Raw genomic sequence first — 25809 nt, 5'->3', positions numbered from 1 at the left:
ATTCACAGCTGCAAACAACAGAAGCCAACCCTGGTAAGCAGAAACGGGGCTCTTAGGAAGGATGTCAGGTCACTTACAGAACCCACAGGAAATCGGAAGATGTGGGGATCGGGAAACAGACCGGACCTGGCGACGGCAGGCAGCGTGTGCCAGCCCAGGCCACGGAAGGCACTACACGTGGTAGACCTAGCGGAGGCTGTCGAGGGCTGAGCAGGAAGGCAAGGCAGCTAGGCAGAAGCAGCATCAATCACATCACCGATAGAAGAGAGAGCACACGATTTGATACATATAATGTAAGCATCCGGCACGCGAACATCTATAATAAAGCCTCCTCACATTCATTCTAGTTTATATAAAAAGAATCGGAGGAAGATCAAAGAACTTCTCAGTGTTGAACTATGCTTATGAAATACAGAACGTGAGGGGTTGTCTTCACAGTCGAGGATGGGCTGGTGGGGAAAGCAGGGACCGGCTGCAGGCGGGCGGGCGACACTGTGCTGCTCATCACGTGTTCTCCAGGTGGGCGAGTCACGAGGAGCCGAGGGAGGAAAAGCCGGCGGCCTGCGCTGCTCCCCTGAAAGCGTGGTCCTTCACAGCACGCGAATGGACCTGAGCGGCGCGAGCACCCGAGGCAGGGGGACTGGTCTCGGGGCGATCCCACGTTTGACCTGTTGTTGGCTTTCGTCAGGGGACAGGAAGCGAGCCACCGCTCTCCTCTCAGAGGCCGCGGTCGAGGCCGCGGTCGCAGCCCCGCCTCGGTTCGCTGGTCATCCCAGCAGACCCGGCCTCCAGAGCAGGATCGGAGCTCACCCAGGCCCGGGCTGAGCGCAGACCTCTGGGATGTGCCGTGCGGGCTCAGACTGAGGGGACACTGAGCCCGTCGGCCTCGGAGCTGGACCTGTTGTCCCCTGAGCAAGCTGGGCTTGGACCTTTGAGTCCAGAGAACAAACCCTTGCAGTCAGAAGGTGTGGGCTCCAATCCCGCGGCCACCCAACCCCCAGAGCAGGCTGGGAAAGCCACCTGCTAGGCCCCGGGCAGGGGATGGGGGAGGCCACTCCAGCTCTTCCTCCTCCCCACTGTGGCCACTGAAATGCTCGGTCAATTCTAGAGACCTACATCTGGCCCATCACTGCACACACCGAACAGCCCCCAAGGGCAGACGCGGGGCCCTGTGTTCCCTTGTCCCTCCTTCTTTTCCCCTTTCTCAAGTCCCATTCCCTCGGGATCAAGCCAGACTCCTGGTAGCATGCCGTATTAGGTAAGATCTCACAAAGATTAAATGTGAAAAATGGTACGTACTCGGAAAAAAAAAAGGAGGAAAACATTTTATAATTCAAGGGGAAAGGCTATATTTAGGCATGACACAAAATCTCAATATCCATAAAATATGAGAAAGAGAAATTTGACTCGATTTCCTTTATATAAAGAAGAAAAACGCCAAACAACAGATGAAAAGGCAAATTAAAACCTAGATCAAATATTTGGAACTCATATCACAAGAAAAAGATTAATTTCCTTAATACTTACAAAGCTCATTTGGAATTTGAGAGATCTAATCAATAGCATCTCTGTTCTCACCAAAATTCCAAACTGACTTGAAATAGACACAGGAATAGACAAATGGTAACCCCCAAATCATATTTATTCCTGGCAGAGCCTTTGGAGAATGTGCCTTAAGAGAGCGGGCAATGAGCATCTTGATGCTGGACCCCAGAATGAAGCAGGCCTTTGGGGCCATCGGGATGGTGGGTTTGTGCGGCCAGAGGCCGAAATAAACGCACAGGAGAGGTATGTGCAAAAGAGGGATTGGAGACGAGGACAAAATCTCACCAGCTGGAAGGCTGAACAAGCTGAGTTCTTACAGCGGTGGCAGGTCTGGAGACAAGGAAATGCATGCCTGCTGCTCAGAGCACGTTTCAGAGCTGGGAAGGAAGACGAAGGGCCTCTAAGCCCACAGCCTCCAGCTCCCCGCTCCTGTGACAGGTGTTGAAATTGCCCTTCCATCCCACTAGACTCTGGAGAAAATTGTCCTATGAGGAAACCACAACAAAGAGAAATTGTTCACTGCCGGCCATGTATCAGTGGGAAGCCTGGGTCGCACAGCTCCTCTCCCGGGGCTGACGACTGCCCCAAAACCAAGCATCACAACAATGCACAGCCGCTCCCAGGAGCAAGCACATCCTACACAGCCAAGGAATCAGTGTGGCCGCAGAAGCCCCACGGCATGCACTGCCCGCAACGCGAGGCTGCCGTATCTCCACACATCCGCGAGTGTATGTATGTGCGAGGCTGATTTCACGTATCACTGTGACTGGCCATGGAGCACCTGACATTTGGGCAAACATTATTCCGTGTATTTCTGGATGAGGTTGACATTTGAATCGGCTGACTGAGTAAAGCAGATTGCCTTCCTTGGTGTGAGTGGGCCTCGTCCAATCAGTTGAAGGTCTTATGACTGGAATAGAAAGGCTGATACTGTCTTGAGTAAGAGGGGACTCCTCCTTCCCCGCTGCTCGAGCTGGGACATTGGTCTCTTCCAGCCTTCAGACTAAGACTGAAACACCGGCGCTCACATGTGAGGGTCCGCTTGTGGGCGGTCACTGCTTTAACCTTTTCTGCCTTCTGTCGCTTCCACCATGACCATGGGGACAGCAGCAGGAGGAGGGGAAGGGCTGTGGCCTTACTAATACTCTGGCGTACTTTTAAAATGGTTTCACTGACTTCGGACATCGCTTTCATTACCAGAGATCTTTGCCGTTGTAAATGCTGTATCTCGATACGTCCAATTTACCTTCCTAATAGATTGTAATTAGAAATCCAAGAGCCTATAGGGCCTCCATAAACATCTGAAATGTAAGTGGCGGAGACTGTCACAAGCTGGAGAGTGTGTACTCCACCAAGCACATTCGAATTCAAATCATTATGAAACACACCATTGCATAACCTCTGCAGCTGTCCGAGCTTAGTTACAATGAAAACTAAAGTTCAGATAAAAATAATGACAATCAATACCACTGCAATTAATAACCAGGAACTTTTCCAAGACAGAGAGTGAAATAATTCTTACAACAATCCCTGAGGGAGGTACTACTATTATTCATTTTACAGGTGAGAAAACTGACGCACATAGCCTAGTAATAGCACAGTCAGAATTTGAACTTAAGTAGTCCATTTGCAAAGTCACTTAAATTGGGCTTCTTATGAACTCAAGAGCTGCCAGGGAACCAGGCTCCGCTGCATAGTGGTCATGACTACCTGTGTCTCTGGCCCTGTCTCTATGAAGTGACCTGGAATCCTGACACACATCAGAGATTTTCAATCTCTACAGAGCAGGGGTCTCCAACCCCTGGGTCACAGACCAGGACCAGTCCATGGCCTGTTAGGAACCGGGCTGCAGAGCAGGATGTGAGCGGCAGGTGAGCCAGCAAAGCTTCATCTGTATTTGCAGCCGCTCCCCAGCGCTAACATCACTACCTCAGCTCCGCCTCAGATTATCAGAAATTAGGTTCTCATAGGAGCACCGGTCCCTGATGCCAAAAAGACTGGGGACCACTGCTATAGAGAACCAATTCCCGTGAAGAAATTCTCTCTTCTCAAAAAGCTTGATGGATTCATTAGATAATTGTCTCTGTTCTCTACTTCCCTCAGTGTGGATGGACAGTGACCAGCAAAAGCCAATGCCTTTCTGATTTGAAAGCCAAGGCCTCCCTGTAGGAGGTCACCTGCATTTTGGAGGATGATCTCCACAGAGCTATGTGACCTTGGGCAAGTCCCCAAGCTGAGCTGGTCTTCACTTGTAAGGGGATCAGGCTGGAGGAGATAATCTCTCAGATTCATCTGGGCCCAGAAGACAAAGTTAAAAATAGGGTCTCAGGGCTTGTCTTAGCTGGGGCTACAGTAACAAAATACCATAAACTGGGTATCTTTAACAACAAATATATATTTCTCACAGTTTGGGAAGTTGGTTAAGTTCAAGATCAAGTTCTGACAGATTCAGTGCCTGGCCGGATTTGGTGTCAAACCCTCTTTCTGGTTTGCAGATGGCCACCTCTTTGCTGTGTCTTCATAGGGCAGAAAGAGAGGGCTCTGGCCTCTTCCTCTTCCTGTAAGGGTGCTAATGCAACATGAGGTCTCCACAGGACCTCACGTAAACCTAATTATCCCACATCCACAAAGACCATCACGTTAAGGATTAGTTGCAAATTATGAGTTTTGAGGGTCACGTGTAGTCCATCGCAGGGCTAGCAGATGAATACAGCTGCTGAGAACACATCCTGAAAGGGTATGTCGTGCTTACCACACACCCTCACAAGGGCTCCCCGCTCCTCTTCCTTTCTGACTCAGCTAACAGCACGTATTATAATTCTGGGGACCCTCAGTGCTCTCTTCCAAGTCTCCATTCCCAGTCATTGCGTAGCCTGAGCCTTCACACCCATTCTTCAGGGAGCATGAGAACTTTGAGCACAAGCCAGGGGGTAACTGGAAACCCCTTAACTCTTCTGGTCCCCAGCTTCACCCCCTAAGGACCTGAAGATTCGAGTTTGTTATTACTCTCATTTGCTAAAAGCCAAATAAAGAACTTGCACCTGAAAAACACTGAACCTTGTATGGTACTTGGAGCTCCAGGGTATAAAACTGGAGGTTAATCTTATACTTCTGCACAGGAGAGTGAGCCGAGGAACCAAAGAATTCCAAAGCATACAGCTGGCCCTGGATATCTTCCCAGCTCTGCCGGAGAAGGAAGAGTGGGTCGCTCCCCAAGGGCCAGGCAGCCAACGCCTCCGCAGGCGAGGGGTCCAGCCAGAGGAGTCCCATAGCCCGAAGCCCCTGGCAGACAGGAGGCCTGGCGTGTGGGTTGGGCAGGATGCTGCTGCAGCCCAGAGCCACTGCCCACCACTGGCTGGTGATGGCGCTTTAAGCTTCTCCAAAGGGTATGGCTTACGGCTCTCGTGACCATACAAACAGCCGAAAGAGATGTTTAAGGGATCAGTGATCTAGGTATCAATACTGCTCAATAATTCTTCTGAACCCGATAGTATTAAACAATGATCAGTTACTACTACTACTACTACTACTACTACTATTATTATTATTATTATTTCTCATGGTTCCATGTCTTGACTGGGCTCAGCTAGGTGGTTCTCACCCAAGCCCCTTAAGGGACTGGCCGGGCAGTGGCTGGAGCAGGAGAAGTCCTGAGGCTTCCTCCTTCACATGTCTAGCATTAGGAGAAACTGGGCCCTCCGCTGGACACCTCCAGCACAAGCTCTCCATGAGGCCTGACTCCCTTATTCCAGTCTTGATGGGAAATAAGCAAAACGAGGTAAAAGCCATGGATTCCATGAATCCAGTCTCACCTGGGAGACGGCACCAAAAAAAAAAAAAATCGAGAAAAACTGAAGAGCCAAGGAGACGGCACGAGGCAGGCGGTGTGGGCGAAGAGGATGAGATGGGCTGACTGCAGCCCAGAGGAGACGTGACGCGCCCAGAGCATGTGCTGGGAGTGCGGCACACACTTTGCACCACTGGCTCTATCCGCAGTGCTGCCGCTCTTCCCATTGCTGTTAGCGAGTGTGTTTCCTTTGTTTGCATTTATTTTGTTCTGTTTTGCTGTCAGACTGCGGTGAGTAGAGCAGGTGACGAAGGTAGTGTTTATCCCCCAAAGCGGGAGTGGAGGGAAGTGATCTAGGATGAGCTAATTCCCTGACCATCTTTAATCATTAATTCTCATGGGGGTTGAAGTTGACCCACCTGAGGGAGACAGAGCAGCCCAGAGCTGGTGTTTGGGATGCAGGGACTCGCACCAGCACATGAGGTCCTGTCTAAGGTATCCAGGGCCTGAAACAGCCCAAGGGGACCCCAAGCCGAATCCCTAGGCAGTACTGAGCATCACCAGCTTAGCACACTAAGCTCAAACTGAGCTCAAAGCATACGGGCTGGCCTGCGAGTGAGAAGCACCCAGGGCCAGAGAGGGGCTGAAATGAGAATTGAACAAGGGGATGAGTAAGGTTAGCTGGGTACGCAGTGCCTGGTTTTGCCTTGATTGGACTTTAGCCATGGGGTTTGGAGTGAGTCAGGCTGTCTACCAAGAAGCCTGATCTCTGCTTTAATAATAGCAATGATAGTAAAGATTCGCTGAGTGCCTACTGTGTGGCAGGCACTCTGCTAAGCACCTCTGCGCACATTCCCTTTAGTCTCCTGAACAACTCTAGAAGGCGGGAGTCCCCAACCCCCGGCCACAGACTGGGACAGGTCTGCTAGGAACTGTGCAGCCCAGCAGCAGGTGAGCAGCAGATGTGCGAACTTTCCTCTGTATTTGCAGCACCAGCACCTCAGCTCCACCTTGGATCAGGAGGCATTAGATTCCCGTAGAAGCGCCGGTCCCTGGTGCCAAAAAGGTTGGAGACTGCTGCTATAAGAGGTTATTTCCATTTAACAGATGAGAAAACTGAGGCTCAGAGAGGTGAAAGTAAGTGATCATGATCAACAGTTAACTAGGACCCATGGCAGTCGGACCTTGCCCAAACAGGTGCTTTCACTGGGGCCATAAGGTAATGCCTACAATGCACCTGTGATGGTGCGTTTTTTTTTTTCCTTTTTCTCCCCAATGGGAAAATGGAAACTAAGTGACTTGCCTGAGGTCTAACGAAGCTGTTAAGCGGCAGAGTAGGGACTTAAACCCCAATCTAAGCTTTTCCCACTATTCCAAAGGCTCTTACTTGAGGGGTGTCATCGCCTGCAGCCCAGAGTGGCCTGGCACGAAGTAAGGATGAACAGAATGCAAAACAGAGCTGCACATGGCCCCGGCAGGGAACAGGAAGCAGATCCTTAACGGAGGTGAAGGGAAGGGCAGGGAGCAATGCTAACCACGTGCCATCTCCCATTTTTCACTTACAAAAAGAAAAGCGCCTTGTCATTGTTTGAATTCCCTGTCCTGCAGGAGGAAGGGGGCAGGCACCCCCAAAGATCTGGGCACCTGCTCTCCTCACCGTCTGCTTCCAATCCGTTATCTGGCCTGGCGCATGTCTCCTGTTCCCGGGATGTTTTAAGGGGCCTTCCTAGCTAGGTCCAAAGAAAACATTCATTTTGATTACAGAAAAGAGGCGCATCTGCTCGCCTGGATTGTGGGAGAGCCCATAATCCCTGCATTTTACCTCCCATTAGCCTTCTTCTCCAGGAAAGAAATGTCCTGCTCTTTAAAATTGAGGCCATAAAATTGTGACAGCTTGCTTGCAAACAGAGCTGATTCTAGAACATGAAACAGCCCTTCCGATAAAATATACAACTCAGGTGTGGGAGGGAGAGGACCGGGGTCTTAAAACCGAATAATTTGTTAGTACGTTTGGTTTTATGGCTCTGCCTGGGCAGTTCCCTACTGTAGAGCATCTCCAGTTCCAACATTTCGGACATATTTCCCATTAGCCCTTTATTTGAAATTTTATGCTTCCCCTCATAAAAACCTTTAGCAGATTAATGTGCTTGGGATGTTTATTTATAAGAACAGCTGGTCTTCCTTCGAGTTGCTTTTATTGTTGGGTTGCCTGAGTGCGCCCTTTGTGCAGCAGCAAAAGGGTGAGATTATGTCTACACTGCACCCCAGCAACCAGCATTATCTCCGAGATGAGGGGACGCATGGGGGGGGGGGGCACGATGGAGGGCATCAGGCAAGCCTTTGAGGTTTGCCACGCGATGAGGCACTCGAGGGCCACCACGTGCATCGGGAACGGGCTGTGTGTGGATGGTGGAGATGAAGGGAACCTGAGCCAGCCACGTTCATCTCCCCGACGGACCTGTCCTATGGGCTCGGCCCTTCGGCAGTCAGGACTGGCTTGACTCCGTTCGATCAGGAGCTGTTTGTTCCCCTTTGAGCTGAAGGAGAGGACCAAGTACTGACCAAGAATGCCGGTCTCCCTGTCACCTTGGGTGAACAACCATCACTTCTTTTACAAGATGCAGGATGATCAAATGTCTTGTAATGTTCTAAATTTATACCACTCTTTCCTACATCCTCCCGTCTTCGTTATTTTTTAAGGCCATGTCTTTATCATGGTTTGGGGGAGAGGGGTGATTTTATTAAAGACCAACAGATTGCATGTTGTCGTTGTACTTTTGGCTTTGTAGGTCTCACGCTATATAGAAACACTATTTAACAACATCACCGATGATGCTGTTCCCTTGCCCTCTGCCACCTGTCCCCAGGAATGGAGGCAACTCTGCCTGTGGATGGTTAGAAAGTTCTGCCTTCTATTGGCCTCAGATTTGCCTCCTGGCAAGTTTCCTATCTTGCAAGTCCTACTCCTGCACTCTGGCGCTACACTGTGTGTTTCCTTCCCTTCTTCCCTTTGAGCAATTTGGGGGACATGACTAGTGCCCCCAAATCATCTTTCCCCAGGCCGTACGTCTTGATGCCTCCCATGTTTTGAATGAAGATCCAAAGGAGTGTTGCCCTTTAAGTCTTTTCCGACCTCCCCTGACTGGTGGGGCCTTCTGTCGGCGGGACCACTAAGAGTTTGTCACACACGCCAGCTATGAAGCAGTTACGTACTCTTGGCAAAGGCCGTTCTTGAGCCCATGCTTCCGGGCTCCAGGAAGAAACGGTTTTTATCAGTCAGATGTTTCTTGATACTCAGACATTATCAGAGGCAGCAGACGCTGATACCAAAGAAAGAAGGAAAAGCTTTAACTGATACACTCTTACTTGCTCTTGCTCTCTCGTTCTCAAAAAATGCTTGGTAACATCCAATAGCACAAGGAAACGAGGTTACATGTATGCACACAGGCATGCACACAAGCGTGCACACACACATGCTCACACATGTATACATACGCGGCTCCAGGTCCCATAGAGCTCTGCTGCTCCCCAACTTACTTCAAGGGAGTTAATTCACTTGCTGAGCAAGGCTATTTGATGTATCTTGCTCACCAAGATGTCAAGTGAAACAGAGCCGACCGCCCTCCCACAGAAGATTCTGTGGCCAATCCTGAGCGACCTGAAGGACTGAGTAATACCACGTATGTGCATGTATTGTGGGATGTGTGAGCACGTGTTTGGGCTGGGAGGCAGCAAGGCATGCAATCTTGAGGGAGGCAGGCTCCAAAAAGATCTGAGGTTGCATGTGTCCTACATAACATACCCCGGGAAAATTCTAGGGCTCCCATCACCTTCTCCATGGTGTGGGCGACGGGCTGGTGGCACCAAGCCAGGAGGAAGGGAAGTGAAGAACAGGTTGCGGCCCCTACAAGTGGCTGAAAGGGGTCGAAAATCCTGCCCATCTTGCTGTCTCTCTCCTCCAGAGGAGGACAACGAGCGGCTCCAGGCTGCGCCCTCGCGGCACGGCCTCCCAGGGCACTACCTGCGGGCAGCCTCCTCGCCCCCGACTTCAGCTCCACCCACCTCAGACCCCTCCGGTCTGTCTTCATGACCTTTTCTGCATCCAGGCCAGCCCTCTTCTGAGTTTGTGTAGTCGACTTTTAAAAAGTAGGGTTGCTGCACAGTTAACAAAGACAGAGGAATTTTTTTTTTTTAATTTGCTTTTATCAAAAAAATGTAGAAAGCACCCATTGTACTGTCCCCTTTATCCTGCGCGGGGCATTAGGTTTATCATTCCTTCTCAGTGAGCTGGACTTCTTTTGAGATTATGTCTACACTATACGTGACAATTGACGGATGTGAGGAAACAGTGTCGGCCTCACGGGAGAGTGGGGAGGAGCGGGGAGCACAGGCACGAGACTCGCTTCAAACGCCTCCATGTGCTGGGTGCGCTGACACTGTTGGCCCGATTTTTTCCACTGGGCCCCCACTCCCTCCCATCTGGACCACCACGGACACTCTCTTCTGCCATGAGGGGCTCCTGACTCAACCCCAAATCCTGTCTCCTGGAGGTTGGGAAAGTTGTGGCACCCCACTGGGGCTGAATCCCATGTGCTCAGTGGAGGGACTCCAGGGGTATCAAAAAAGGAGACAACCCTGAGTTCCCGCCCAGCCTTCGGTTCTACCGATCGTGCTTTGTCCATCAATCCTCTGGGGAGGACAAGGGACCCTACAGGTGACCAGAACTTTCACGGGACTGTGACCAGATCTGCGTGGGGCATACAATATTCACACAAGTGAAAACAAGTCACCTCCTTTGCAGGTTCTGGGCTGCAAAAGGTGAAGGGAACGCTATGAATTCTCTAGTTCATGTTTCACTTTAGATTAGAAGAAAAACCGCAGAAAAATAAACCGTGTCAATCAGCCCTGCTGTGTAAACAAGTGGTTGATGATAACTCATGAGACGGTTTGCATTTCTTTATGGAGTGGCCAGCGACAAGGATCCAAAAACAAACCTTCTCTTTTACGGTTATTTGGAAAAAGAACAAGGAAAGCATTTGTTTTACCTCTGAGAGCCGCTACAACCAGACCCTCGCTCTCCAAACAGCTTCTTCGAGCAACTGTGGCTCTCCTACTGCCTAGACCAGCCCTGGAGTCCACAGGCGGTCTGCAGAGGGCTGGGGTGAGGCCTCGTGGATGAGCCCTGGTTCCCCCAAGCTCTCACCCTCAGACACATGACGGCATCTCCTCCTCAGGGCCTTGCTAGCCCATAAGGCACCTTTTTGCAAATTAGGAAAAGACAGCCCCTGTCTTTCAGATGCAATTCTGACTTGGCAGGCAGACAGAATCATCTGCAAATTAGAAAAAGGTGCCTCACCTTGAGATCAGTGGTCTGCAAACTCCATCAAGGGCCAGATGACAAATATTTTAGGCCTGCAGGCCATACGGTCTCTGTCACAACTACTCAACTCCGCCATTATCACACGAAAGCTGCCATTGATGGCACATCAACAAAATAGGTGTATCTGTGTTTCAAAATATTTTTATTTATAAAATCAGGCAGCAGATTGGACTTGACTTGTGGGCTATTATTTCCAAGGCCCCCTTTACCCCCCTCCCCTCCCCCACCACACACACACAATGGCTGCAGCCCAGCACCAAAGTTGGGCAAATGCAACACAGGCTAAAACCTGTCCGCCCCTTTGGCTGGATGCTCTTGTGGCAAACCTACACAATCCTACATGGTAGCCCTGCCTCTGACTTCCCAAGACGCTAGGGACCTAGGGAGACAAATTTCTTGGACCTGGAATGGACCTCCTCGGTGAGTCCCAGCATCCTCTGTACCCCACCAACACTCTCCTGCTCCAACAGCCTTCAGATCTGGGAGTCACGTCAATCAGAATGCCACCTCTCACAGACCCAAGCCCCTTCCTCATTCCACTAAGTAGCCCCAAGCCAGTGAGCTGCACTGAGCATAGGTTTGCAAGCCAGACTTCTATTACTGGAAGGGATAAAAACAAGGTCTACAAAGACAGGAAGTCCAGCAGAGCCAGACCATGGGGCTTCTCAGATAAGCAAAGCCGCCTGTCTCCTGCGACCACTTCTTTGGCAAAACACTGATTAACCATTGAATAATTGGTTGGAGTGGAAGCTTACGACAGTTGGCAGAAACAAGTTATTTCTGGACATCTTCCAGTTTTTCCCAACCGGTCTTCCAATTATTATTAAGATATAGTAGTGGCTTCATGCAAACCATGGGCAATACCAGCAAAGTGGACAGAACACCCATTTCCCACAGCACCAAGGGGCAGTAGTTCCTGAAAACACTGGTCTAACTTTAAGTGGAATACTCCGTTATATTACTCACCCTTCCTTTGACCTACATAAATATCAAAACCTTACCATCCTGCATCCTGACATTTCATTCTTTCCTGTCATCTAATGAGGCCACATTTGGTTGGAAGGTCACTTGTCACTTACAACATAGAAAGAGACATATCATTTTAATGAAGCTCCTAATTCAGAGCAAGTCATGAAGTCGTGGACAAGATTACAACACTTGCTGGCCCGGGGACAATGGCGGCCCTCGGACTTAGCCAGGCCTTTGTGGGATCACACCAAAAGAATGAAAAACAACCCGGGAGGCTGGCATTCCTGCGTAAGGAGCAGAGTCTGGCCGATGTCACTCTAAATTCAATTATCCAGAAAAAAGTGTGGATTCATGTTAATATATTTTACAAGGTCCTATAATTTATCATCCTTTGTTTTTCTTTATGAGTAACAGATTTTTCCTCGGTTAAAAAGCACACCAAGGGTTGGTTGGACGGGAGCGGGACCAAGAGCCACCGTTTTTTTTCTCAGTGGAATGGGAGGTCACACGAATTCGTCTCCCTAAGAGAGCTTGGGAAAGGCTCGACGAGCAGTGCTGGAAGGTACGTGACAGAGACACGGGCTGCAGATGTACCCACAATTCACAGCGGGGGAAGGAAACCAGGCGAATGAGCCCGCTAGATAGTACCGACGGTTGAGAGCGACTCCAAGTACAGTCTTTCTGAGCAGCGGAGGGTCTGTCCAGACCCGGAGTCCAGCTCAAGTAGACATGAGCCTGCATGCAGGAGCAAGGGTTCGATGTCAAGGACGTGGGGCCTGGACTTGGTCAGGGGAAGCAAACCCCTTTCAGATGACCCGTTCATGACTTGCCACTGTGTTTTTTCAGTCGTCATTTTAGAACTCCAGTCTCTCGCAAGGGCCAAAGTTTGCCCACGGAGCCGTGACAGCAAGGCTTCCTGCCATGGCACACATGCCCTGCTCACCAACACACACCCGGGGGATGAGATTTCACGCTGGCCTCTTTCATGCTCCTGAGGTCAAAATCACCCTCTGGTTTTTTGGCCAGAAAATAGAGTACCATGGTGTAATTGATGCAAACCTAGTAAGAAGTACCTGCTGAGGACTTTGGTGTAAGATGTGAAAAAGCACTATTGGCTCTTTTCTCCGATGGAGAACAGAGGAGAGGGAGCTCCAGAGAGGGAGGGGGATTCTCCCACTCGGCTGACAGAGATCTGCCCGAGAAGGAGAACGGGCTATAAAAGGAAGGGCAGGGGGCATCACACAGACTGAGGGCCAGCCCGGTGCGCTTTCCCCACAGTGACTGGGACAGACGGCATTTTCCAAAGATGAACACAACGGTATCTCCTACCACATGTCTTTCTGCAATCTGATCTGGGAACTCTCCCACGCCTTTGAATCTAAGAGGGTCCTTGCTGGCTTTGACAAGTGGACTATGGTAGAGATGGCTCTAGGCCAGTTCTACTTCCCACCTTGGGCACACTGGTTCTGGGGATGCTCCCTCTGCGAAATCGGCCACCCTGCTATGAGAAGCTCAAGCCACTCGGAGAGGCCAAATACAGCTGTTCCGCTTGAGTCAACAGCCCCACTGAGCTCCTAGCTGATGGCCAGCTTCACCTGCCAGCCACAGAAATGAGCCATGCCAGATGTCCAGCCCAGCTGAGCCTTTAGATAACAAGAGTCCTAACCATCATCTGACTGCAGTCACTGCAGGAGAGACTCCCAGGGAGAACCATCTAGCCGAACCTGGTCAACCCAAAGAACCTTGACAGATAATGAGGACTTACTATTTGAAGCACTAGGTTTCAGATTGGTTTGCTGCCTATATATAGATAACCAAAATACATGATATGGTATGCGGGAGCACTGACCGATCAGGATGGGGACGACTGGCAATAGGGCTGGAACAGGGTCCCCAGAGACCCCCTGCTGTTTACTCTTTGATTTCTGGATTGTGAGGAGGTCCAGCAATTCTTGAAGGGGTAGGGGCCACAGCGGCAGAAGGGCACTCGGGGAGGTTAGGGCAGCAAATGTCTCAGTATTTTCACACTCGTTATGACATACTCATGACCTCATGGGCAGCATCCCTGGCCTCCCTTGCCCTGGAATTCATGCCTTCATCCTTGCTGGGATCTATCGGATGTGAGAAGTCAAACATGCCCAGATCAGGACAAGTAAGTAAGTGCTACTCCTGCGAACCAAGAGTCCCCTGGGAATCCAACACTTTCACCTTTTTAGAACTCTTTCTATCTATGATTGCATTGGATCTTTACAGTGGTCCTGAGAAACAGATGTTACTGTCTTCATTTGACAGGTGAGAAAATCTGAGGCCCAGAGAAATTGAAGAATGGAAGTAATAACGGTAAATGTATTGGTCAGGACACTATTTCAAGTTCTGGGTGTGACCCCACCTCTGCCTGAGACCTTAAGCCAATGCTGTAACTTCTTAGAGGCTCCTCATCTCAAAAGTGAGGGAAATAGAAAGATGATCCCCTAGGTTACATCTTGTATCACCACTCTCTGACTTTGTGACTTGCTTGAGGTCACCAGGAAGAGAATGGCATAATCAGGACATGGTCTCAAGGCCCCTGACTTCTTATCTGGCGCTCACGTGAATGCCCCCACAGCTGCCTTCCTAAGACATTTCAGCATCATTATACAGTGGGGCAGCCAAGCCCTCTCCCCAGCTCCTGGATAGGGGAATGTCTGCTTGTGTCTCTGGCCCTGGGCCTGATACCCAAGGACCAAATCTCCACCCTCATGCTTTGTAGAGGAGTGCGGATGGGGATGAGGAGAGAGGAGGATGGGGTGAGAGATGAGGTGGGGGCTCACTCAGAATCTTGGCCAGATCTGCCCAGGCTAGCTCTGAGTAAATCCTTCAGTCACCACACAGGAAGCTGCTAATCTGGGCAGACACTGTCTCATTCAGGAGTCCAGGGCCCCTGTCCTGACCTAGTCCTAAGGCAGCATCAGGAGGTGATGAATCTCTCCTGAGATTGTGTGGTTTCCAGGAAAGCATTCCAGAATCTGAAACCAGCTTCAAAGGAATGCATATCTGCTCACTCCCACCCTGGCTGGGAACCAGCCCAGGGCACCTTATTCTTATTAGGCCGGAGATGTCTTGGACACTAAGCTTGAAAAATGCATCGAGGATTTCAACACAGATGGGGAATGGTGTGACTATGCCGAAAACCCCATTGTTGGCAGCACTAGATTTTCTCTGAAAGATATTTTGGACAAGTAATTTAATTCCTCTCCATCTCACATTTTCCAACTTTGAAATGGAAATGAGAATTTTTTTTTGTTTAATAACCTTCCTTTACCTGTGAGGCTGGATGGAGCAGAGTGGGAGCTGAAGCTTCCATTACCTGCTGCTAGACAATGCAATATATCCAACACCAGAATCAAGTATGGGGGAGAATCTCCAGGTGAGAACAAAGAAGAGTGTCCAAAATGGGGTGGCAGAAGACAGGGCGACTGAAGTGAGAATTGGGTTAGCGAATCTGGAAAGATCAGGTGGGAAGGAGCAAATGTGACTGGACAGTAATATGGACAAATTCCTGAGAAGGGCACCCACAGCCCTGCTCCTCCACACCCTGAGTGCGTGAGAAGGAGGGGCGCCTGGGCCATGAAGGCCACTAGAAGGGGTGAGGTTATTCTTTATTTGTTATTTATTTACCCTCGTCCAGATCTGGGGGTACGGCTCATAGTGGGCATCCCATCTTGTGATGATTAACTTTACATATCAACTTGACTAGTCCATAGTGCCCAAGTATTTAGTGAAACAGTAGCTTAGATGTTGCTGTGGAGGTATTTTTTGTATGACATTTAAATAAGTAGTCTTTGAATAAAGAAAATTATCCTCCAAAATGTGGGTGGGCCCCATTCAATCAGTGCAGGCCCTTAAGAGAAAAAAAAAGATAAAGTACCCCAAGAAAGAAGGAATTCTGCCTCCAGATTGCCTTCGGACTCGAGATTGCCACATCGACTCTTCTCCAGTCTGTCAACGAGCCCTGAAGATTTTGGTCTTGCCAAGCACCATAATCACACGTGCCAATTCCTTAAAAGAACACTCTCTCTCTCTCTCTCCCTCCCTCCCTCCCTCCCTCCACCCCCCTCTCTCCCTCTCTCTATATATATATGTATATATATATATGTATGTATGTGTATATATATATGTATGCATGTATATATACGTATATACATATGTATATATCAATGTCTATGTAGTCTATATCCATATACAGTCACGCATCACTTACAGATAGGGATACATTTTGATAACTGTGTCGTTCGGCAATGTCACCACCATGAGAACATCACAGAGTGCACTTACACAAACCTAGGTGGTACGGCTTACTGCGCACCTGGGCTCTATGGGCCAGCCTGCTGCTCCTAGGCTAATGCCTCTAGAGCACATTACTGTACTGAATGCTGCAGGCAGTCGTAGCACAGTGAGAAGTATTTGCGTGTTGAAACATAGAAAAGGTACACTAAAAATATGGTACAAAAGATTAAAAATGGTGCACCTGTACGGGCACCACCGCTGGCCTTGACCTCTCTGCTGAGCTACAGAACTAGGTGCCCGATTCCCACTGGACAACTCATCTGGAAGTACACTGCCACCTCACACTCGACATGTATAAACTGAGCTTATCATCCTCCCTCCTCAAAAATCAAAACAAAACAGAACAAAATAAAACAAAAAAACCCCTGCTGCTTCTCCTGGTGCATGACGTTACCACCTACTCCGTTTTTCAAGCCATCGTGTGAGAGTCAAGGATAATTCCTCCCCTCCCCTGACCCCACATCCAATAACCACTGAGTCCCACTGACGTGGCCTCGTAGGATTTTCCCATCAATGACGTCACTGCCAGAATTCAGCGCTTGCCTCTGGCCTAACTATTCAAACAGCCCCCAAATGGTTTCACTAGTCACACCCATAGTCAATCGAGAGGATGTTTCTTCATATTTACACTTTCTAAAAATGCATTTTTCTACCTCTCAGAGGGTGTAAGAATATACTGGTGTGGACGAATCTGACTCCAGGGTGGCTCCCTCCAAAGTGTTTCCTAAACCAGGCCCCTCCAGACATCTTGGGGGCTCATGGTTCTTACATTCTCGGGTGTACTCAGAGCCTTTAGTCAATCTTCCCACACCAATCTGGAGAGCCTAAGCTCCACCTTCCACTCTAGCCTATCAGAGAGTCCTCCTGGTCACAAGAATAGAGGCAAAGAAAGGCCCCCCAGGTGACAGGTGGGCTTCAAGGTGCATTTGCAGTGTTAATGTGCCCTCCAGGGGAGTTGGCCTGAGCTGTCAGCACCTTGGAGAGCTCCAGGTCTGACCTCTGTTGGGGAGATCACGAGCCCAGACTGACTCCTGGATTCTTCTGAGGGTGGCAGCAGGGAGAAGAAAGGGTTGACGCTGAGCACCTTCACTAGCCAGATGCCCAGCCCAGCAACTTCAAGGATCTCAAAAATATAAATGGCCCTCAGGTCAGCCCAAATGTGGGTTTCAGGGGCCCCACAGTGTCTGCTCAGGTAGTCCGCAAGACGCTGGTGGTTATCCTGGCCACAGCCAAACCAGTTGAACACTGAAGACCAGTGCTCCCCAGGGTTCTGTGTCCAGACTGCACAGGATTCAGCCGCTCTCGCGATTTTATTTCAGGGTAATTGTCAATGAAGACACAAGCCACCTTCAAAATGACCGCACACTTACTGCCATCTGGGCTTCATTTGGTGGAGCCCACTCCTGCTATTCCTCTGTGCGCATCATGGCCCCAGCACTACAGGACAAACTGGGCAGCAAGGACCGCAGGGATGGGGAGGATTCAACTGGCCCCTGGCTCAACGCACAGGGCCTGGCCCACTGCGGGAGGAGGTACTGACTCGGGTCAAGGGCTCAGGGAGTTCTTAGGAGATGAATACACTCGGTCCATCTCCACAGCGGCTCTCTGATCCTAGGGGACCAGAAGACCTGTAAGGCTAGAACGGAAAGGGAGAATGGACCTCGGAGCGGACACGGCACATGTCTGGAGGCGCGGAGAATGCCTTTGCCTCTGGTGTCGACCCAATGGTTCCTCCACTCACCTCGGCTTCCTCAGGGGAGCCCTGTGTTCCCACGGCCCTCTCCAGCCTGCCTTCTCTGCTCTAGCCCCGCTGCAGTCCTGCAGCCGAGCCACCAAGGCCTCGGATTTACTCACAAAGTGGTTCGCATCTCCCATCCAGTTTTCACAACAGCTCGGAGGTGTAGATAGGGCTTCTTTGTTACCCTTATTTATGAAGGAGAAAACCATGGATGACAGGGCAGGTGACCTGATTGACAGGGCAGGTGACCTGCCCAGATGAGCGGGGCTCCTGACCCTGGTCCGCTGCTCTTCACTTTATTAAAAGCGGCCATCAAACTAGGACCCTACCTTAGTGCCCAGAAACACTGCAGCATGGGCTTGTAATGCCACCAGTGAAAAAACAAATATAAGAAACCTACCTTTTGAAGGTTATACTCTTCTGCCTGAGGTTTGTTCAAAGTCCATGTTACTCTCCGGCTGCAAAACATAAACAAAAACCCAGTTTGCTGGAAGCTTGTCAAGAGCTTCCTCTGAAGTTTCTGAGATTTCCTGGGGACCTTTCCACCCCCTCACACACGAAGGTCAACCAAGGCTCCAAGAGAGAGAGCAATTCTTTTTCTTTTTTAAGACTCGCTGGCAAACACCGTGACCCCTGTTTATTTTGTCAGGCTTGCCTCTAACTCTTCATGTACAACCTCCTCAGAAAGAGGATTTGAATCCAATAAAAGGAAGAGGCATTCAGCTTTCCCTCGTTTCCAAATGCTTGAGAGACTTGGCCACACAGAGATGTTCATAATGAGCCAAGGATATTGGGGGTGGGAGGCAGGGACGGGCTTATCATCCACAGCTGCGAACGGCAGCAGCCATGCACATGTTGGTCTCAAAAGATGACACTTTCCTTTAAGTTCGATTGTAGTTGTGTCACTCCAAGCTGTATCTTTAGCCACACTGATCCAGCTGAAACTCAAGGTCACATGTGGTACCCGTAAAGACTAATAATTGACATTTCTCTCGCCCTACATCTATGTCCCTGCATCTATGAGACAAATGCAACATCACTCAGATCAGCAAAGATTATTCATATGGAAGAAACACCTTATCCTCTAACAAGGAAAAAAAATGTTATTTTCTTTCAATTACTCTTGAGGCCCAATGAGAATTTTGCTTGGCATAACAGATGTGTTCTTGGAGGTGTGGGGTAAATCGCTTTCTGTGTTTGTGACTCAGATCCTGTCTGAAATTTGCTAAGGGGGCTCAGCTCAAAGACGTTTTACAAAGAGAAGATACCTGAGGAAAGCTGAAGAATTAACCTCACCCTTATTAGTTAAGGACAATCTGATGCAGGGTTATCCTTGTCCCAGGAAGCAGAGAACAGCCTCACCTCAAAATGCTCCACTACACTAAACAATTTCTTCACCTGCCTTTTCCTGGGGCAAAGTAGGCCAGGAGGCCTAGGCCTAGTCTGAATACCTCAAACTTCCCTTCGTTATTTCCTCTCTCTTCTCAGCAATCTTGTCATGCAGTTTTGGCCTCTCGGGGCCTTCGTGCTTTCTAAATTCTGCAGAACGTTCTGCTCTCAAGAAAGGGGCAATGCCAGCCACTTACCCCATCACGGCAATCAGACCTTTAGCTCCCTCTTCTGGGGCACCAGTGGCCCCAACCTCAAACCCAGCTAAGGCAGGAGAGGAGCTCTCTCCGGAGACCTGTTTTCCGGCCCCCTGGGATGTGCAGGTGGAAGAAGAAGTGCCTGGAGGTAGAGGAGTCTGATGGGGACCGTCAGTCTACAGGTGCGAACGACCCCAGGAAGGGCTGCCTGAAGACGAGAGGCCAACCTTAAAATGCCGCCTGGAATTGGGCGCCGAGCACTTGCCGACCAGAACCTGAGGCCAGGCGCGAGGGGCTGAAGAAGAGGCTGCAGCAGCTGCGCGTGAACATCCAGCGCTCTCCAGAACAAGGCTTTCTCTTGCTTTCCTGAGTGAGGAGCAGGAAATTTGGGGTCCCTCTGTGACACTCTCTACCTCATTATGGCTTACTGGGGAGGTGCCATCCATGAGCTGGGAATTCACGGAGGCCACCACGTGAGATCAGCCCAGCCAGGAAGCGCAGGCGTTGGGAAAGGAAGCTGCACAGCCCTTGATATCCAGCTCGAACACTTGGAAAATGACCCATCATCTTTGCCTTAAACTTTTCCATACGCTCCACATTATCAGAATTTCTCCTTAACTACACCAATCATCCTCAGGATCCGGGACAGCTGTACGAAGAAACGCTCCGTTCCCCACCCTCTCCCTTGAGCTCTTCTAATGAAAGAGCTTAGTCAGCACGGATTACCAGCTTTGCTCTTGACTTTCCTGACAGAGGAACGAACACGAAATCATCGTCACTGTGGAGGCCCAGCTGACCAAGTCCGCTTCAGGGAGCTGGCACCAGGGCAGAACGCTCTGGGTGCGACCAGAAGACATGAAGACGTCCGGCCGGCCCGGGGTTTCCAGGGAGCAGCCGGCTTCACGCTCACGGCCGCGATCTACGACGGCCTCGAATATACATCCAACCTCAGAGTTGGAGCATCTGACTTATCAGAAAACAAATAGCAACAAAAAGTACTTTTCTACTAATACGAATTGGGAAAGAGAGATAGAGGATGTAGTTGAAAGAGCCCTGGGGCGGGACACAGGGGGACGAAGTTCTCGCCTCGCCCCACCACCGATTCTCTGTGTGGCCTGGACGCGTCCTTGTCACATCCAGGCCTCAGTTTACTCACTCGCTCGGTGAGTTCGTATCACACGCTCTGGGCCTTACAGACCAAAGAAGTTACTTTACAGATTTCAGAAATGTTTTATTTAAAAATTTTTACGTTTAAAAAATGTTTTTAGCCATGATAAAAGTGTAATCTTAAAACTAAGATCGATGGGCTCGCCATGTTTAACACCGTGTAGACGGACGACTTATGTGACCAGGTTAGCTGTTTCTGTGGACATCTCAAAACGGAGTACCTCCTGCCATTTGTCCGGTTAACTGAAGGGCACTGAGACCACGGGGCAAACTGCTATAAAACAGTCATCACTCGGATGGACACAGCACCGTGAAACGAGGTTTTCTCCAGGTTGTGCAAATGCATCAAAACACGAACGTGAACTGCATTCTGAAACTGAATTAAAGGTCCTAATGCCGAATTTCTAATTGTTATGTCAATCAGAAATAATCTCATTGTGCTCTTTTATTTGTCATAAGCTCGAAATGATGACTACACTTGTATAGGTGATTTACTTTATTTTTTATGAGCTTAAAATTATATAATAACATCTGTCAATGTGATTTATCAATATATTCATAAATAATGCTTTGTCTGCTTGTGTAGCTTAAGCTTCCATATAAAATTTCATTTGAAAAAAAAAATGGTTCCAGTCCTTTACAAATTTTGAAAACCACCGGGCTAATTATCTCTAATTTTCCTTCCAGCAAAAGGATACTTTATTCAAATCCTTCTCTGGGGATCGGAGAATTGTGTGACTTCAGAAAGTTTCTGGCTCAATCAGAACATTCATAAGAAAAACAAACAAACAAACTCGATTCCCACATCTACGAATTGGCCCGAACAGCCTCGCCCCTTCTCCACGGTAAAGGAATTCTGCTGAAGCAGGTTGTCACTTACTGTGTGAGACGCGAAGGGTCCCAGAAACGTGGGATCTCCTGCGGGTCTCGGAGCCCAGCTGTGGAGACCGACCTGTGAGAGGCTGACAGTGCGAGAGACGGAATGCATGCAGTCAGGCAGCGGGAAGGAGCTGGCCTCGTCTGAGCCTCTGCTCCAGGCCACGCTCTGCAGCAGGCATTGCATACGGCACTTGGTACCCTCCATGTATTACTACTCAAAACTCACCGCAATAGTTTTCCTCTTTGACAGATGAGGAAATCGAAGGGGTTACCCAGGCAGTGTGTGGCAGAAGCAGGTCTTAGATCTTCACCAGTGCCCACCCCCAAACTCGCTCCCGGTGGGGTGGCAACAGCAACCCCAGCTCCCCAGGGTTGGGATCCGGAGGAAGGGGTAATTCGCACAGACCCGTGGCAATCAGGGGAGGACGCAAGGGGGAGCGAGCATTGTAGCTCGATCTTAAAGAATGAGGAGAAATTCTCCGAGAGGCAAAGAAAGCAAAACTCTCTTGGCGGGAAGAGACAGGGCGAGAGAAATGTTCACGGAGCAGGGCGCTCAGGTGGCAGGGGCGTCTCGTGCAGCAGGAACGAGGGGCGTGACTGGCACAGGGCGGTGATCTGGGGGCAGAATGCGGCTCCCCAGTGCTAGAGACTTGACGTACCAGGCTTCCCATCCCCCTGGCCCCCCAGCCTCGTCTCCCAACACCCTGGCACAAGGACCCTGGACGCCGGCAATTCAGACTGTCCTCTGTGCCTTTAGGCCCCCTGCGCCACCCACTTAGTGAGCTCTCCTTGCCCCCCTCTGCCTGGGGAACTTGTCCTGTCCTTCTAGATTCTGCCCAATCCCACCTGCTATGGTCCCCTCAAGCAGACGCAAGCTCTCTCGACTCAGAACACCCCGAGTCCTTTTATTTCTTCAGAGTAGGCCCTCAGTGGATGAACGTGCAGCAAATACATGTCTTGGCAAGAAACACTCTCTGGGAAAGATACTGAAAGAAGGCTGGGGCATCAGCGTCAGTGACGTCTGACTGAAATGAAATGTTGACTTCACATTTCAACAAGGCCCACAGCCCCGGCCCCAGGGCCTGCCTCTCGTGGCTCCTGACATGGACGTTAAAAAGCAAGGTGCGGCCCTGGCTGTGGGGTGTTCCCACCCCTCTGTCACTGCATTTCCAGGACATTTCCTCTCCTCTCCGCTGGCAGAGCTCCCAGCACCGGCTGAACGGCAGCCTGCCTCTCCCGGCTCCATTCCACTCCTATGTATCTTCCTGGATAACAGGATCTCCCAACAGTGACCATATTAGTAACTTGCAGAAAACACTGTCATCTTCAGATTAGATGTAAAGTTAGTTTTTCTCACATTTTTTTTTTTGGGGGGGGGGGTGAAGATTTTCATTGCTGCCACTGTTCCCAGACCTTTTATCCAATGGCTTCAAGCAGCATCCGGGGCCCGGCTCAGACCACACAGTAGGACCACGCAGCAGTGCCGTACACAGAGCTGTCCCCGCCTGTGGCCTGCGATGCCCTCAGTCCTCTTCCCACACCACCACCCGCTGCCCAGCCTCCGAGCATCTGCTCTCGTGAGAAACCCACACACACACACTGGAGGCCTGTTCCGGTCCTCCGAACCCAAATAAATCCAGTCTTGCTCTGTCCCTAGATGGGATACTGAGGACGGTGAGCACCTTCTCCTTCTCTCGGATCCCCACGGCCTGGCAGAGAACTGGGTGCTCAGCAAGATCTCAGAACAAACTCATCCTCCAAGCTGTTTCCTGAGCAGACGTGGAGCTGGGGCCCAGAACTTTCTTCCACTGGCCCTGAGGGAAGCTTTCAGACCAACCCTCCAAAACAAAGCCTGGCCGTGGTGGCCAGCCCGGCATGCACAGAACATCAAATGGCTGCACATGAAAGGGCCGAGGAGGATGCTTGTTGGAGAGGCACTCAGCCTGGAAAACCTGAAACCATCCACTTGACTGAGGGCCGCTAACCACAGCCTCGATGAATGATTAATGATTACGGCCGGAGCTTATTGCAAACAGGCATGTGACAGCAGAGCTACTACCCACCCGCAGGACCTTCTGCGTGATTGATGAGCCACCGAGGGCTGCAGAGGGAATGGGCCGGCTCAGGCTGCAGCGGCCAGGGAGCACCCATCCTTGGCAGGAGCTGGAAGGACGTCGGTGCCCATGTTCACATATGCCATGCAAACCGACCTGCACTGACTACCTACCCGGGCGATGGAGGGAGAGCATGGCGGGGAGGGCGTGCGGGCTAAACTCTAATGAGGAGAGAGGTGCCTAACTGAAATGAAGGCGGAGCCCCTGGCCCTGCAGGGGTCCCGACCCAGTGTGCTGCATCAAGCAATACAGAGTTCCAGAACTTCCAGTGCTTCGCAAGGTGCTTTGAGAGAAACCGTGCGCTCTGCGTGGACAGAGCAGGCTGCAAAAATGAGCTGCCTGGCCTAAGACACCTCCCCCAGCCCTCCCCACCACCACTGCTGGCCGGAGACAATGTCCCTGAACTCCAAATCACTTTTCGACAGGATCCGCAGAGGAGAGGAGAGGGTGGGAGAAGTGAAGTCTCTACTCTCATGCTATTTCTGCCCTTCGCCAGGAGGTAAGTTAGCGCGGCATCCTCATGCTGCCTCCCCGTGCCGACCTGTATCCTCTAGACCAGCGGTCCCCAACCTTTTTGGCACCAGGGACTGGGGCTCCTATGCCTGATCCTAATGCCTGAGGATCTGAGGTGGAGCTGAGGCGGGATGCTGTTGAGGTGGGGAGTGGCTGCAAATACAGAGGAAGCTCTGCTCCCTCGCCCGCCAGCTGCTCACCTCCTGCTGTGCAGCCTGGTTCCTAACGCTAACGGACTAAGTCTGTGGTCTGAGGTCTGGGGGTCGAGGACCCCTGCTCTGGAACTGTGAGCCAGGGTTTCCGTGTCCCTTCCGAAGCCTCGCCAGTAGGGAAACAGGTCCTGACTGACGCATGGATTCCATGCAGACCAGACAATTCACTGAGCGCGGACTGTGGGGGCTGCAGAAGGCACAGCTCCCACCCTCAGTCTGTCTAGCCTTGTTAACGAGATGAGCTTCCCTCATGTAAAACCAGCGCACACAGAACAAAGCACAACCCCAAGTGTGATGCCAAGAGAGAGGGAGGAGAGGGAGAGTGACATTGGTTTGAGGCCACGGGCGAAGGCCAGGGAAGCTGAGAAGGGCCCTGGAGACCCCGGCAGTCTCCAGGCCTCTTCCCCAAGCAGAGCCACTGTCCGGTCTGGGCCACCGAAGTGCCCAAGGCCACCACCTCCCACCTGAGTTTCCAGAGGGACCTCTAAGTGGCTCTGAGGCAGAGACAGAAGCAAGCAAACTCAGCAGAGACCCGAGACCTAATGCAGGATGGGGGCTCTGAGACAACTCAGAGAGCCAGCCAGGAGCCTGGGGACGACCCTTGGCGGGGCCTGGCCATTCTGCAGACTCTGGCTCTGTTTCATCTTAATACACTCCTGCATGTACCTGACATCGGATACTCGTCCTCGAGCATGCAAATCTAATAAATTCTTGGCTCCTGCAAGTTCTTTAAAAAATATAAAAGAGGATCATATATAAAGAAGTTGATTAATATACACCCTGCTAAAACAGCCTGGAACATCTGTGTATTAAGTTCATTTATTAAATTACACCAATCTGTATTTTAATGAGTGAAAGATACAGTACTTATTCTGTCATCCATCAAAATAAACTCAGGAAATACTTAACATTATAATCATTTTTCTTGTTTGAACACGAGTTATGAAATATGAATCCCGCACTAAGAATGCTGGACTTGCCATCATGATCAAATATGTTTTCACAGGTGCAGCAAATATTCAGTTTTCATTTCTCTTTCCAACTGTTGAAAATATAAACCATGTTTTCTCGTCCTGAGCTGGGTAACACTGCCTTCCCTCCACATGGCAGCCATTATTCCGGGCTTATTACCCCACCGTCTTTCTTTCCCCAAACACACTCCTCCGAAAGTTGCTTAGTAATGAAAACGCAGGCTCCTGTGGGGCCCCCTCAGCACTGGCTCTTCCTCTGTGGGGATCTTTTGGCCCAGTCTGGGCACCGTCCTGGTGGCACCTATGTCCTCTCGGTTAGGGACCGAGTCTGGAAAGCCATGAAAGCAATCAGGACATTCGGCAGAACCACCAAAGGCAGCTGGCCTCAGCCTCACCGCCGAGCTCCCCCTGCCCACGCCTCGCCCCTCCCCCCAAGACCATTCCACTCAGACAAGGAGCAACTTTAACACGGGCTGAAGCCTCAGGGGCGAGCCCAGGCTCTACTTGTGTTCAGCTGCCCTAAAACCAGAAGAAGTCCTAGGACCCTCATGGCAATACTATCAGCAAAGTGGCAAGTCTCCAGGAGATGAGAAAGCCAGTCCCTCTGCCCAGTGGCCAGTGG

General features: G+C 50.5%; 1 long non-coding RNA gene across 6 annotated transcripts in view; it reads right to left on the bottom strand.

The window, feature by feature from the left end:
• LOC107510831 overlaps positions 1–25809 on the bottom strand; it is a 143970-nt gene that overhangs the window by 72093 nt on the left and 46068 nt on the right. For all 6 annotated transcript variants that reach the window (XR_004951940.1, XR_004951939.1, XR_004951938.1 and 3 more), the window contains exon 3: positions 18146–18203. This is a non-coding gene — a long non-coding RNA (uncharacterized LOC107510831). The remainder of the gene's footprint in view (positions 1–18145; positions 18204–25809) is intronic.

Source organism: Rousettus aegyptiacus, unplaced genomic scaffold (genome assembly GCF_014176215.1).
Source record: "Rousettus aegyptiacus isolate mRouAeg1 unplaced genomic scaffold, mRouAeg1.p scaffold_m13_p_7, whole genome shotgun sequence".
Classification (NCBI taxonomy): Eukaryota; Metazoa; Chordata; class Mammalia; order Chiroptera; family Pteropodidae; genus Rousettus; species Rousettus aegyptiacus.
This window is presented reverse-complemented; position numbering and strand designations above follow the sequence as displayed.